The sequence below is a fragment of the Nuphar pumila genome, chromosome 14, assembly GCF_984573655.1.
Source record: "Nuphar pumila chromosome 14, dmNupPumi1.hap1.1, whole genome shotgun sequence".
Classification (NCBI taxonomy): Eukaryota; Viridiplantae; Streptophyta; class Magnoliopsida; order Nymphaeales; family Nymphaeaceae; genus Nuphar; species Nuphar pumila.
The window spans coordinates 79,442,983-79,458,076 of NC_143262.1; the positions used below are offsets into that span (position 1 = coordinate 79,442,983).

At 33.2% G+C, this 15,094-nt stretch overlaps 1 protein-coding gene across 1 annotated transcript in view; it reads left to right on the forward strand.

The window, feature by feature from the left end:
• Nucleotides 1-9,721, forward strand: part of LOC149817055 (uncharacterized protein At2g38710-like) — a 51,964-nt gene extending 42,243 nt beyond the window's left edge. The window contains exons 6-7 of the transcript XR_016427603.1: nt 9,336-9,407; nt 9,502-9,721. The gene's annotated coding sequence lies outside the window, so the exon portion shown is untranslated. The remainder of the gene's footprint in view (nt 1-9,335; nt 9,408-9,501) is intronic.
• Nucleotides 9,722-15,094: the final 5,373 nt, after the last annotated feature.

Below are 15,094 nucleotides of genomic sequence, written 5' to 3' on the forward strand. Positions count from 1 at the left end.
AATCCTTCAATATTCCGCAGATTATTTATAAAAGCACTATTCACCTCCCCTCTAGTGCTCGTTGCCTCGATCCTAGTGCACTTTCATTTGATATCAGAGCACAAGTTAGCTATTACTTTGATTTGACCATCATCTAGCATGACAACTACAACATCTCTGCACAAAGAAGGAAGCTCCTCTGTTCGTCCTCCTCTCTTCGACAGAACAAACTATGGATACTGGAAAGTAAGAATGACAATATTCTTGCGATCCATGGATCTCGAAATCTAGAGAGTTGTTTCAGAAAAGTACCAAACTCCATCAATTGATTTCAGCCAATGGACCGATGATGAAAAGAAGACTGCTTCACTGAATGCCAAAGCCATGAATGCATTGTACTGTGCCGTTGACAAGGTAGAGTTCAATCGCATCTCTTAATGCTCTACAACAAATGAAATATGGCATACTCTTATCGTGACTCACGAAGGTACGTCAAAGGTAAAGGAATCTAAAATTGCTTCTTTAGTTCATAAATTTGAATTGTTCAAAATGAAGCAAAATGAATCTATATCGGATATGATAACTAGAATGACCGATATAACTAACACTTTAAAATCCCTTGGAAAAGAATATTCACAAGTGGATTTAGTCAGAAAGATTCTAAGGTGTTTAACTCCTGAATGGGAGAGAAAAAACACTACTATTGAAGAAGCAAATGATCTCAATACTCTCTCTCTTGAAGATTTAGTTGGTAACCTTATGACATATGAGGTCCAACTTCAAGACAGACAAGAAGAAGAGCCCAAAAAGAAGTCTCTTGCTTTTAAAGTTACTTCTGATTCAGAAAATTCAGAAGAAGAAGAAGATGAAGATATTGCCCTCATCACAAGGCAATTCAGAAGATTCATCAAAAATGGAAGATTTCAAAGAAAAGTAAAGAAAGCAGATTCTTTCAATCCCAATGAAGTCTAGTGCTTTAACTGCAAAAAAGCAGGACATATCAAGAAAGATTATTCTCTTCTCAAAATCAAGCCCAAGGAACAATTCAAGAAGAAAAAGGCATTTCAAGCATGTTGGGATGATAGTGACTCCTCTTTCGATGAAGAAACAAATGAAGAAGTCACCAACATGTGCTTTGTAGCACAAGAAGATTCAGTAAGTCAAATTGACTATGATGATTTGTTAGAAGCATTCAATGATTTATATGCTAAATTTAAGAGTCTAAGTTCTAAAAATAAAGAGTTAAAAACTGAAAATTTAACTCTTGACTCTCAAAATAAAGTGTTACTTCATGAGATAGAAGATCTCAAGAAGGAAAACTCTTGCCAAGCTTTTGAGATAAAAGAAATTGGAGTTAGAACCAATCTCTTACAAAAGGAAATATCTAGTCTTAAAGAAAAATCAAATGATCTTCTTTCCATAGTGACCAAATTCACAAATGGTCAAGAGAATCTAGAAAAACTTCTTGGTTCTCAAAGATGCTCGGTTAATAAAACCAGATTGGGATATAGCTTCTTTGATACTCAAAATAGACCAAACTATGTGGTGAAAAATCAAAGACATTATTCTCAACCATTTGTTCATAAAACTAAACTTTCTAGTTCTAATAGAAATGCATCTAATCATGGAAACTATAATGCTTATTTTTTCAGACATGATTATTCTAGACATGATAAATCCTTTTATAGAAAGAATATTTATTATCAAAGGAAACCAAAATCCAAATGGATATGGGTTCCTAAGACTAACTCTCATGGACCCGAAAATAGAAAGGGGTCAAATGCTCTATTTTCTAATTTTGTTGTAGGTACACAACATAAGGACCAAATGGATATTGGACAACGGCTGTTCCAAACATATGACTGGAAGGCCGGAGTTATTTTTCACCCTCCAAAATAAGGATGGAGGAACCGTCACCTTTGGTGACAATAACAAGGGAAAAGTAATAGGTATTGGTAATATTGGTAATCCAAGATTTCCCTTGATAGAAAATGTTCTTTTAGTAGATGGTTTAATGCATAATTTAATTTCTATTAGTCAATTATGTGATAAAGATTTTCATGTTTCTTTTGAAAATGATTCATGCTTAATTTCTGATTTTCAATCTAAAAAGATCATTTTTAAAGGTAAAAGAAGGAACAATGTGTATGAACTATATCTAGATGAATTACCCACTTTTAATGAAAAATGTCTTATTGTTTCAAATGAAATTCAATGGTTATGGCATAAGAGACTTGGACATGTTAACTTTAAAATTATTTCAAAGTTATCCAAGAATGATCTTGTAAGAAGCCTACCTAGAATACCATATAAGAAAGATCACTTATGTGATGCTTGCCAAAGGGGTAAACAAATCAAGAGTTCTTTTAAAGCAAAAGATATAGTTTCAACAAAACGTCCTCTTGAACTTTTACATTTAGATCTATTTGGACCATCTAGAATTCAAAGTTTGAATGGTAGCAAGTATGCTTTTGTTATAGTAGATGATTATTCTCGGTTTACATGGGTAATTTTTCTAAAAAGCAAAAATGATGCTTTTTCGGAATTTTCTAAACTTTATAGAAGAATTACAAATGAAAAAGCTACATCTATTATTAAAATTCATAGTGATCATGGTGGTGAATTTAAAAATGAATCTTTTCTAAAGTTTTGTGATTTACATGGTATATCTCACAACTTTGCTTTTCCTAGAGCGGCTCCTCAAAATGGAGTTGTTGAAAGAAAGAATAGAACTTTGCAAGAATGTGCTAGAACCATGCTTCAAGATAAAAATTTACCAAAATACTTTTGGGCTGAAGCAATTAATACAGCATGTTATGTTCTAAACCGTGTTCTTATTCGACCAATTTTACATAAAACATGTTTTGAATTGTATTATGATCGTATACCAAAGATCTCATATTTCAAAATATTTGGTAGTAAATGTTTCTTGTTAAATACCAAAGATAATCTTGATAAGTTTGATTCAAAATCAGATGAATCAATATTTCTTGGATATTCTTCTAGAAGTAAAGCTTATCGTATTTTCAATAAAAGAACATCTTGTATTGAAGAATCTTTACATGTTGCATTTGATGAGAATTGTGAGCAGGTTATACCTCTAAGCGAAGGAGAAGAAGTAATACTTCAAGAAGAACCCTTGATAAAGAATACTTCTCAAGAAAATATTCCTCTTCAACCGGTTTGGAAAGAAGTTCCTAATCATCCACATGAACAAGTTATTGGTGAAATAAAGAGTGGTGTCCAAACTAGAAGGCAATTAGAAAAATATATTGCAAATGTTGCTTTCATATCTAAATTAGAACCAAAGAATATCAATGAGGCTTGTGATGATGAATTTTGGCTTTTGGCCATGTCTGAAGAACTTAACCAATTTACTAGGAATGATGTTTGGGATCTAGTTGATAGACCAAAGGATCATCCAGTAATTGGAACAAGATGGGTCTTCCGAAATAAGATGGACGAAAATGGTGAAGTCATTCGTAACAAAGCAAGGCTAGTAACACAAGGCTATAATCAAGAAGAAGGCATAGATTTTGATGAAACCTATGCACCAGTGGCTCGATTAGAGTCAATTCGTATGATGCTTGCTTTTGCTAGTTACATGAACTTCAAGTTATATCAAATTGATGTTAAGAGTGCATTTTTAAATGGACACATCAATGAAGAAGTTTATGTAGAGCAACCTCCAGGCTTTGAAAATGAGAAATATCCAAAAAAAGTCTACAAATTGAAAAGAGCTTTGTATGGACTCAAACAAGCACCAAGAGCGTGGTATGAAAGACTACGAAATTTTTTAGAACAATCTGGTTTTTCTATTGGTCGGGTAGACTCCACTTTATTTATTAAAAATCTTAATTTAGATATTCTTATTGTGCAAATTTATGTTGATGACATAATATTTGGTTCTACTAATGATTCTCTTTGTAAAGAATTTGCTAAAGCTATGCAGGAAGAGTTTGAAATGAGCTTGATGGACGAATTAAACTACTTCCTTGGACTTCAAATAAAGCAAACTGAAGAAGGAATCTTCATCAATTAGGCTAAGTATACAAAAGAACTTCTCAAGAGATTTGGGATGGACTCATCGAAATCAAGAAGGAATCCTATGAGTACAATTAGTTCTCTTGATAAAGATGAAAATGGTAAAAGTGTAGATACTAAGCTCTACAGAGGTATGATCGGATCTCTATTATACTTAACTGCTAGTCGACCTGATATTATGTTTAGTGTGTGTATGTGTGCAAGATTTCAAGCTAATCTAAAGAAATCTCATTTAACTGCCGTAAAACAAATTCTTCGTTATTTGAAAGATACTTCAAATTTCAGTTTGTTTTACCCAAAATCATCTTCCTTTGATTTAGTTTCATATAGTGATGCAGATTTTGCAGGAAGTAAATCTGATCGCAAGAGTACTAGTGAAACTTGTCATTTCTTAGGAAATTCCTTAGTCTCTTGGTTTAGTAAAAAGCAAAATTCAGTATTACTCTCAACAACTGAAGCTGAATATATAGCGGCTAGTTTAGCATGTTCACAAGTACTTTAGATGAAACAGACCTTAAAAGATTTTGGTTTGAATTACTCCACAACAACTATTTATTGTGATAACACTAGTGCTATAAATCTTTCGAAAAATCCTATTCAGCACTCAAGAACTAAGCATATTGAAGTTAGACATCATTTTTTAAGAGATCATGTGTTAAAAGAAGATATTTCGTTAAATTTTATTTCCACTAAAGAACAACATGCCGATATCTTCACTAAACTTCTTAAAAATGATGATTTTATGAGAATTAGGAGAGAACTAGGTATTTGCTCATTTTTAGATTTGTAAAAATGTTGTTTTTTTAACAAAATCTCAAAATTGCACTATATTAGTCGACCAATAAAATTCTAGTCGACTGATGTTTTAGAATTTTTAGAATGAATCGCACCATATTAGTTGACCGATATATTTCTAGTCGACTGATGATATTTTTAGAATGAGTCACACATTTTTAGTCGATCGATAAAGTTTTAGTCGACTAAATTTTTTTTTTTAAATTTTAAATGAAGGGACCCGATACCCCTTGATTTTTTTTAACCCATTTTTTTTAAAATAGGCATCGTTTCACTTTGTTTTCGTACCTTTTCATTTTTCTTAAAAATGAAACCCTTAAGACGAAAACCCTCTTTCTCTTTTGCCTCTCTCTCTTCCAAAAAACCCTCGGAGTGCCGTTCGATCCCATCGTCGCCGGGATTTTCTTGCCGTGACAGGGAGACGCCAGAATCTTCTGGCCGTGATCTTGAAACGCCGGAATCCTCTTGCAGTAACTAACGCATCTTCAAAACACGTCGAAACTCTCTTGCCGTGACAGTGTATTGCCGGAATCCTCTTTTGGCCGACTTCACACTCGCCGTCAGCCACCGCATCGTCCTTCGTTTCTGAATGTCGGACAACATTTTCCCCTTGCCGGACGTCATTTGGAAGCCGACATTTTTTTTTGGTAAATCTGTTTTTAACCATGCCTCGTACGAAGTCTGCATCTGCAAAAGGTTTAGGTTCTCCTCCTCCTACACCTACTTCAAGACATGGTTTTTCACTCAGATTACTCCGAAATCCCCTCTTATATGATACTTTTGGATCAATTTCTGCACTACCTATTTTACCAGGCCGAAATGTTCTATTTCACTTATTTTCTCGTTACAACATAAGAGAATTATTTCCTGGAATTTCACATCTCTTTGATGCTTGTGCATATACTCTTCACTATCCTTTTCTTATTCACTTGTTTTACACAAATCTACAAATGGATCATGAAACTGAAATTTTGTCCTCTTGTTCGTGATATTGAAATCGAGTTTGATTCGAAACTACTTGGAGACATTCTTGAAATTCCACCTTTAGACACTCTTTTCAACACTATTGAATTAAATGATGAAAGAGTTTTTGAACAAATTCTTCTTCCATGCGCACCTCACTGCCCTCCTTTCAAAAATACTAATCTTCAAACTCGTGCACGCATTGCTGGATGAATCCTTGCCCATAATGTTCTACCTAAAACTGGTTCTTTTGATTATTATTCCACAGATCTATCTACGTCTCTTTATGTCTTATTTGGAAATATTTCTGTTAACTGGGCCAATGTGTATTTTACAAATTTGTGGAAACAAAAACCATTTCTTCCTTATGGTTGTCTTTTAACTCGTATTTTTAGACATTTCAAAGTTCCTTTAACAAATGAAAAATGTATTGAGCAAAAAGAGTTCTTTGATCAAACAATTTTTAAAAGAATGAAAATTAAATATTTGCCTCCTTTAAATGTTGATCAAACTGAACCATCTGATCCTACTGAACCATCAATTTCTGAACCTTCACCTTCTGCGACACCTTCATCTCATGCAAAAAGAAAGAAATTTTCGACAAATCAAGACAATGATGAAGTTTTGCAGAGACTGGAAGCTTTGGAGCTGCATCAACACACTTTTCGTGAAGATGTGACTCAACAACTATCTTCGATTCATAAGGATGTAACTGCAATTAAGGATTTGCTAAACAAACTTTTCTGATCTTTATTGTCTAAACTTTCACACTTTATGGATTGTAATAGTTTAAACTTGTATCTCTATTTTGCTTATGCTATTTCTGCTCTTACTCTTTTTTATTCTGACAAAGGGGGAGAGAAAGTAAAAGATAGCATTACATTGAAATTGCAGGAGATCTTGCATGAGAATTGCAAGGAAATTAAGAGAAAAAGTAAGCTTTGAAATTCAAGTAAGCTTTGAATGAATGCATGAAGTAATGATGAATGGAAATGCAAACCAATCAATATGTGATATATGTGCTTTGAAAGTACTAACTTTTAATGTTTTGCAACATATTGATAGGGGGAGTAAAATCTCCATCTACGCATCTAAATGCTTCATCTTTGATTAAGTTTGTCATTATAAAAAAGAGGGAGATTGTTACGACAATGAAGCCATACATGATACTTCAAGTACAAGGTTTTGATGATGAGCAAGTGGAATCAACTGCATTTCAGCTAAGGCTATGAAGAAATTGAAGAATTCAATAAAGAATCTTTGAAGACTAGTGTGCAAATGTTTAAATCATTAAAAGTCTTAGATTCTTGTAAGAGCCCTACTTAGAGTGCATATTTAGGTTGCATTTCACCTTAAAAGTCTTTAGAAAAACTTTTCTAAAAGAAACCCTCTTGAAAATCTTTTTAGAAAACTCTTTTATTAAAATTTCATGTTTATTAGTCGACCAATCGACTTACCAGTCGACTAATCCTTTCGCGCCATATTTTCTAAAAAGTCATTCTTGTCAAATTAGTCGACCGAAGGTTTTATCAGTCGACTGGACAGAATGTCTGTTTTCTGGAAAATTAGCAGCAGTCGACTAATGGTTTTATCAGTCGACTGAACAAAACATGTGTTTTCTGAAAATTCAGCAGCAGTCGACTAATGCTTTTATCAGTCGACCGAACAGAATGTTTGTTTTTCAGAAGATTTTAGCAGCAGTCGACTGAAAAATTTTTTAGTCTACTGATGATATTATCAATCGACTAACTTTTCTCAAGTCGACTAAGTTTCAAATGTTCAGATTTTCAAACGGCTCGATTAACAGATCAGTCGACCGACGATAACTGTCAGTCTACTAATAACTAACTATTAGTCGACTAACTGATGTTTCAGTCGACTAATTTTGCCATTTTCCTGAAACTTCAAAAAGGCGTGTCTTTTCATTTTTTAAATGTTTTGATCGTTCAAAATGGACAGTTTTGACACCCTTTCATACCCTCAACGTATGGAAAACTTTAACTATAAATATGAGTGTATTTTACACTCAAAATAACAAGAATTCAATTGATTTGAATCATTTACTTATTGCTTTTCACTCCTATTCAGTCAAGTATTTGTTTTCTCACTCACTTGATATTTTCACTTCAGTTTTTCACTCAAATCACTTTGGGAGATAGTGAATTCGTGAGTAGAGTATTTCAACAACCTCAAAAGCCAATTGCATCTCATTCGCATTCAAAAGAAAGACTCATAGGTTGTATTGTAAGTTGTTATTTCTTTTCTGTAAAAAGAAGGACTCCTTGGTGTAAAGGAGTTATTTGCTTTCAGTAGGGTTGTTACTGAAAGTGGGACCGGTTTTGGTCTGTGTGATCTTGTAGTTAACAAGGTTGATAGTGGAAATCTCAAGCGGGTTTTGCTTGGGGACTGGATGTAGGTCGGGATAGACCGAACCAGGATAAAATCTTGTGTTCTTTGTGTGTTTGCTTTTCGATTTGCAAAATCCTTCAATATTCCATAGATTATTTATAAAAGCACTATTCACCCCCTCTAGTGCTCGTTGCCTCGATCCTAGTGCACTTTCATAAGAAATATCCTGAATCATGTATGTATATTTGATACCAATCGTATATAATTTATTTTGTTGTTAAGAACTGGTTTATGAGAGAAAAAGCTATAGAAGAGAACACCCCAGAGCCTAAAGATTGTGAGTTTGGCAAAAAAACTCTCTTGGCAAATGACATAAGTGTTAGCTTTGTAAGTTAATTTGTTTGTTTTTTTGTTACGTTTACACATAATTTTGTTTATTCTTTTGTTATCACATTGGATTTACTATGTAGCATCTAGCAAGGTTCGTAGAAAGAATCCAAATGGCTCACAATGAAGTTAGGAAAAAAGACAACTTTCTGAAGACCCTTTACCTTATCTCATATTTCTTTGAGTTATAATAACAATGTTTATATTGTTTTACTATCGATTAATAAAAACTAATTGGTAAACATAGTCTTTTAACAACAAATGGTTGCAACTAAAGGGCAGCGAGGTGAGGCAACTGACTGCTTGAAGAGCAACGACATGTATCATTTCTTTGATGTTGACAATGTATGTTTTTACACAACTTTGCATACTTACAAATAAATTTTCACGTGCACAATGAAGTTATACTAGATTTATGTTGCCGCTTTTAATTTTTTCAACTGGGGCAACATACACTAGGTTTTTTGGGAAATGAACATGAAGGAAAATGACTTCAAGCTATACAATTCCATGTCAAACACATATTTAGCAGATAAAAACCTCAGACAAATAGTGTGATAACATAACTTACTCAATAATGTGTTTTTTTGTGTATGTTTGATATTTCCTTTTTTGTGTATGTTTGTTATCTCCTTTTTGTGCCTATGTGTTGCAGGTTCATTTTTTAGTGCAATTTGGGTTCGACTATTGCAAAAAATGGACAACATAGAGGATGAAAGGTATTCCTCAACAAGAGAACAAGCAATTACTTTGCATTTATTTGTTAACTTATTTTGTACATGTACATATTTTTCACTTAGTATTTTCTCATTTTATAGGTATGACTATGGTATATTGTCATACAATATATGCAGTACTTAGGCAAAAACTGGAGATTGAACTTCATGCATGTATGTGTTTATATTTCAGTTGTTCACTAGTTTGAGATATTCGTTGTAGTTAGTTATTTGCTAATAAAAAGTTATTTTTAGCAAGGAGTCACAGATATAAGGAATCATATGATCAAGTTCTACAAGCACATGTAGGAAAGGGCTTCCAAGGGTGCAAAAGCAATGAAAAGGTGGAGACATCAGTTAGAGAGGTGTCAAGAGATTCTATCAAGTTAGCTGAGCTATGTATAATTATGTACCTTTGTAATAGATCAAGTTAAACTTATATTTATAATTGAATGGATCAAGTTAATCTTTGACTATAACTTTGTAATGAAGCCTATGTATTGAATGTAACTTTGTAATTGTTAAACTTCAAGTTATCTGATTTCGTGCAAACCAACTATATTTTTGCAATTATTAATAAAGAAACAATGTTGCAAAAGTGCCTAATTTTTGTTGATCAGTAGGATTTTCACAAATATACTTCATGAGATTTCAAAACATATATGCGAACAAATATGATATATGCAATGAGTAGGAAATAGTTGTCAGAATTAGTAGTCGGACGGGAAGCAGGTTGTGGACCACTAGTTGGGGGAGAAAAGACAAAAAAAAACCCTAGATTATACGAAAATAAACTGGTTGAGGACCACAATGAGTTTCTATATGATTCAAAAAGTTCTCAAAAAATAAGAAATATTGCATATTTGTCATAGTTTCTCAAATATTTAAGTATGATATTTGTGATATCTGGAGATTCATAAATAACTTCATGCGAGAACATGCAATATATGAAAAAATGTAAGCTATTTGCAAAATTAGTAGTAAGTGTTTCACACATACATTTATGCGATTTCAAGATATATACGAAAGTATGTTATTTGCGAGAGATGTTTCATAAATATTTTTATGCAAAAATATTTATTATATGCGAAAGAGTATGCTATTTGTGATTTTGGAGGTTTCAGTTTCATCGAGATTTCACAAATAAATTTATGTGAGTTTGTGAGGTCTAAATTCGCATAAAAAAACTTGCAATTCTGAATTTAAGTGGGTGTTGAACATATTCGATGGGAGGTATAATTTTATCATAAAAATATATAAATTTGTAGTTGCAAAGGGTAAAAGTGTCCTAACGATGTCAGATTTTTATGATTTTGAACATTGAGAGAATATAAAAAATTATAGAGCTTTTAGGGAATCATGTCAAATTAGTCATACAGTATGGTCATTTTCCAGAGGAAAAAACTCTCATAGGAAAAGAAAGTTTTGCCTATAGGAGTTTCTGATATGAGAAGTTTTTAAAAAGAAAGTTTTTCACTTGTTTGTATAGCATGAGAAAAATAGAGTGTGAAAATGTGAAAAAATGAGAGAGAGGAGGAGGAGGGTGGTGGTGGTGATGGTGAGATGGTGGGTGATGGTGGTGAGATGGGTGGTGGGGAGTGTAAAAATAATTTTTCTCTTGGTAGAAAACATTCTTCTACCCCTCCCATGGATTTATGTTTCTTATCAAAAAGTGTACTTTTTAAAAAAACTTTCTCAGCGAAAAAAACTCTCTTGTTTGAAAGGGTCAATACGGATTTTCCATTTTGCGTCACTTTTCCTACATCTTTCTTGTTTCCAAACATGCCCTTGTGGCAACCCAGTTATGTGACATGGTTCCATTGTCAGATGTCATAAGGGTTTTGATTTTCAAAGCTTTTAGAATGTCCACCAGTAAGACTGGATCAAGTGCATGCACTCCATGTAGGCCCATTGGTTGAGATGCACATGGAAACTATTTGTGATATTGTATTTGTTTCGATAGGTTGTGGTTCCTTGCTTAACCTCATGCATTTCGCAGAAGAGTCCCAACCATGCACTAACTTTTTTCTCATACTCAGTTATCACTAGCCACTTTCTCAAAATTGGATGGAGAAAAGTGAACATCCTCTAGGGTGCTCATGCATTACAAGCTTGGAGGTTAAGGAATGATGAGATCATAGCCAAACTATTGTAAATAATCTATAAAGGTCATTGGGCTGGATTTCAACAGATAAAATGATAGACCAGTTATGAAAATAAGTTCCTAGCCTAGTGCTTGTCTTTCAGACATAAAGCTTGGCATCCTAGCTTCCTTTAACACTAGTCCATATTCTTAGGCTTTAGGGTTGGTAAACAAATAGAGCAACTCGTGGCTCGGTGATGATGCATGGAATGTATATCATATTTATCATAAATTCATGCATTTATATATGCTTTTATATGATAAATATTCATGTTTGTGTTGTTTTAGGTACAAAGAAGCTACAATTCAAATTTCATGCAAAATTGGTTTAAAATAAGGACGATAGAGCTATTTCAAGGTAATTGGATTGGATTGGATTTCGAGATGATTTGGATCCAAATCTGACCCAAAACCTTTATCTTGAACTTTGGACCAGATCCAAATTTGTTTCTACCCAAGATCCAAGGACCCAAAGTATGAAAATTATAAAATTACCCTCAATAGGCAACACCAACCTTGTTTTTAGAAAATAGTTGATTTTAGGTAGTTTTTCCTAATAGTTTCTAACCTAGGTGTGTTTTAGGATTTTTTAACAAATGGCTTAGTATACAAACTAATTGTCCTCATTATGAAAAGGGTCCAGCAAGTTGAGAAACACACCCTCCCCTCTTCCTTTCTTCTTCTTCTTCTCCAACGTCCTCTCCTTATTCCTCCACGTTCCATCTTCTTCCTCTCAACGGTTCTTCTTCTTCCCTTCTTCTCCATTGTTTTCCTTCATATTTTTTCTATGGTTTTTTGTGTTTTTCTTTTATTTTCTTTTTGGTGTGAGAACACCATCTACTTCCATAGCCGACGACCGAGAATCTCCTTCCTTTACAACCACCAACCCTCTACTCTTCTCCATTGATCTCCCTCCTCGATGATTTGGGTCCAACATCGATTCCAGCAAGAGAACACATGTAGCAGCAGACCTAGGAGACATGTTTTGTGGTCTTCGAAGCTTTGGACCACTCTCTTCTTCCCCAATCTCATCGGGTAGCCCTTGAGGTGCACCTTCTCACCCATCGCTTGTAGTTAAGATCGAGTCTAATTAGGTTTTTGCATTTATATTTTTGTTGATGCATCATAGCTTAGACATTTAGGACTAGATCTTCTTTTCCCACATTTTTATCTAGTTTGGGTGTTATTAGTAAAGGGGGATTAGTCTTCTTTGTAAGTAATAGGGTGGTTAGAGTGTTTTAGCACAATGAGATTTTTGAATTACTTTCAAAAATCGATTTGGCTTTCTTTCTTGGGTGGTTAATTTTTGTTTTATTTTTTTTCTAGTAGTTTAATGCGTCTAGTTTGTAGGAAAAACAAGTTTTGGGTCATCTTTGGCCAAATTGTCAGTATTCAATTCAAGAACCAGATCTGTCCAGAACCTGTCAGGCGACAAGCCTAAAACATAACAATGAATTGTTTTGATCATTCACTCCAATACCAAAGCTATTTCTAGCTGAAATTTGGGGTCAATTGAATCAGTAGTTTTAGAGATATTGGCATTTTATTAGGGTTTTGTCCCGATTCTACAAAACCAGTTTCTGCAGAATCCAGGTTTGACCAAGCTCTGATCCCAGATTTTTTTAGGATAAACTAACTCAAGTTTTCTGTTGATTTTTGTTCCTTGGTTTTATTAAGATCTAAGAGAGTTGTGTCTGTATTTTTTCCTGATTTATTAAGTCGATTTTAAGATCTATTTTCTCTTTTCCTTCTCCCTTCATAAAACCAGCTTTTACAAGTTCAAAGTTTTGTTTTTGTAAAATCGTGTTCTAACCTTTTCCTAGTTTAAACTGTTTCTTTTCTTAGTTTTGATTTCATTAAGGTAATTAAGAGTTATTTTAGCATTAGATTGGTTTATTTAGATTTATTAGTTGCTAATTTTCTAGGGTCTTGCATGTGGTTTAGGAAGTTGCTAGATTAGAATTTCTATTTTCTAATTTGGTAAGTAATGTTTGTCTAAATAGTTTCTAATTTTATTAAATCTACTTTATAATTTAGTTAATTAAGTTTTTAGAAAGTTTTGTGCTGTAAGTTTAGGATAAGTTTTAGTTTCTAATTTGCTTCATGATTAAGTTTTTAGAAAGTAGCTAATTTATGTTTTAGTAACTTTCCTTTTGAGAGTTGGTCAAAGTATTGACCCACTTTCCTAGTTTGTTTGAGTCTAGTTTTGGGCAATATAAGTCTTAGAAGTCAATGTACGCCCAAGAGGTAGGCGTCAACCCTAGGTAGGTCCAGTTTAGATAGATACTTTTCCTTTTGTTTTTGTTAATTACTTCAGTTAGATAGCTTAAGTTAGTTAGTTAACTAGTCTAGTCTTGGGCTTCTTAGACATTGGTTAGATTTAGTTAGATAGATTAAATTAGATAGTTTACTTTATTTCTTTTATTTGCTTTGCATTATTATTTTTTTTGTTTTAATTGCTAGATTAATTAGTCTTCATTGGCTTTATGCAGTTTAGTTGGTAATATTTAATTGTTAGTTTACCTGGTTATTGTCGATATTATAGTTAGTATAGATAATTTAGTTTTACTTATTTTTAGTGGATAATTGATTTTCTTTAAGTATTTAGTGTTTTAGAACAGATTATCAGTAGTTAAGCTTCTATTCTTGTCAGTCATTTAGTTTAATGTAGTTGTGTTTAGTCAATTTTAATTATAATTAAGTTGTAGTTAATAGTGTTAGTTGCAGAAAATCAGCAAAATTTTGTCAAACTTTGGGTCATCATTTTATGTAATTTTCTGTAGAATTTTGACCCAGGTAAGTTTCTTTAGATTCGTCAGAGTGTCAACTTAAATTGTGGAAAGATTCATCTTATTTAGAGTCGATTTGACTGTGTTTCCATTCTATTTTCAAAAACCGGTTTTCTGTCAAATTGTAGTCTTTATTTCATAATAGTAGGGGTATTTTTGTCCTTTCTATTATTGTTTAGCATAGTTTTCGGTGTAGTTTGGTCCACAGACAAGGCACACATGTTAGTCTATGGTCTTGGCTAGGTCTCAGCTGAATTTGGTGTGATTCCAATCTGGTTTAAGCTCGCCCATTTGTTGTCCAAACCAAATAGTCCCCGTCTTAGCCGTAGAGAGCTTGTTAGTACATAGTTTAGGGCAATTTAGTAATTTTCTGTAATTTTTATTTATGCTTTGATGCTGTTGCATACTTTTAGGTTTATTTAAGTGTTTTTAGCAGGGTTTAGGCTCTGGCTTTCATCAAAAAACCAGAGAGATTAAGTTGAGTAAGTTAGCTTGGTTTAACTATAGTGTAGTTCTTTAATTGCTTTACTTGTTTAGTTATTTTAGTGGTAAATTAGATAGTTTATTGCTTTGGTTATTTGCTGTTATTTCTAGTTTAGTTAGAGAAATTTAGTTGAGTAAGCCTTATTTTGTTGTTTAGTTATTGCATTTAGTTAGTAGAATACATATAATGTAATTTTGCTTTTGCAGGTAATTCCTCTACGGCGTGCTACTGAACAAGGAGGATGGTGGGTTAAGGTGGATATCATTTGGAGTTTCTTGGTCGTGCATGAAAGTAGACCCGAGTTTAGATTAGGATTTACTTTTGTTTTATGTCTTCTTATTTGCATTATAATCCAGAGATATTGTAATTTTCCTTTTTCTTTGAGATATTAATAAAGTGAGTTTGTAAGTGAAATTGTGTGCCTGGATCCCATTTCCTGAGGAGA